Source organism: Adiantum capillus-veneris, chromosome 7 (genome assembly GCF_014529385.1).
Source record: "Adiantum capillus-veneris isolate H3 chromosome 7, ASM1452938v2, whole genome shotgun sequence".
Classification (NCBI taxonomy): domain Eukaryota; kingdom Viridiplantae; phylum Streptophyta; class Polypodiopsida; order Polypodiales; family Pteridaceae; genus Adiantum; species Adiantum capillus-veneris.
Window position 1 is genome coordinate 102,910,553 of NC_140937.1, and position 1,222 is coordinate 102,911,774.

Genomic DNA, 1,222 nt, shown 5'->3' on the forward strand with positions numbered 1-1,222 from the left:
CGACGCGCATAGCGACGCAGATAGCGATGACCATAACAGAAAAAAAATTTCTTGGGTAGAGGGCAGGTAGCCTAGCCTGTGCCCAGGTAAAAGATGGACACAGCCACAGCCAGACTTCCTGCCCTGTGCCCAAGAAAGCGAGCAGCACCAAAATCAACCATGCTCCCGCGTGCAAAAATTTCGGCAGAGTTCCCTTTGTTTTTACATAAACTTTTAAAAATAAACCATATCATGTATACGCCTCCTATATGCTATCCATGTAGGATCTCGCATGAGATTTAAGGCCAATGAAAGACAAGTACCGTACCAACTGAAAAGCATAACCATAACGAACCATAACCATAACTTAAAAGCATAACTATAATGCAGATAACTATAACCATAAACAAAATTAACAATAACCATAAGCATAACCAGAAAGTTAAACATAACCATTAACAAAACTTGAACCATAACTATGTCTATACAAGAATAGGAGAAATAACCATGTCTATACAATGAGAATGACAATAATCATAACCATAAGGGAAACAATAACTGTCTGAACAATAACTGTCTGTACAAAAAAGAGACACAGAAGCGTGTCTGTGTCTCACAAAGCATATATATGAAATCCGGTCCACTAATGACTAGGCGTCGCAACCTGCACATAGGACAACTCACAAAATTAGTATGGATATTACTTCACATATACTTACTTAATTAAATCAACTCACACATATTAACGTCTCACCTCAAGCAATCAACGAGACTGTAAAGCCTCCCAGTCTGCAGTCTCTCCTGAAGCTTCAAGATCATTCAGTACTTCATAGATACCTCTACGATATCCATCTGACTCCTCCTGGCGTGACGGAGCTCGATGCATCGCAAGATTCTGCGTTTATACAAAAATCAAAGTAATAAGAATACATGATTCATCGCGTTTTAAAAAACGCCATAGTTAAGATTGGATTAGAAACTCACAAACTCATAGCAAAAGGTATCGAAGCCTCCGCTGCCAAGAAGAGATGTCCCCCTAGTCATCTGTCGTACCTGCACGGCCTCATGCTGCTGTCTGAACCGCGTGTCCGTTGTCCGCTCATCCTCCCTGATCTGCAGCCAGGTCTCGTGTGGGATGCCCGAAGGCTTCGGCGAGCCGGTCCTGAAAGCCTTTCCAGCTGCATCTCGTTGATGTTTCACGGTGTCCTGTGCAACACCCTTGATCCACCTCCTCAGAACAACG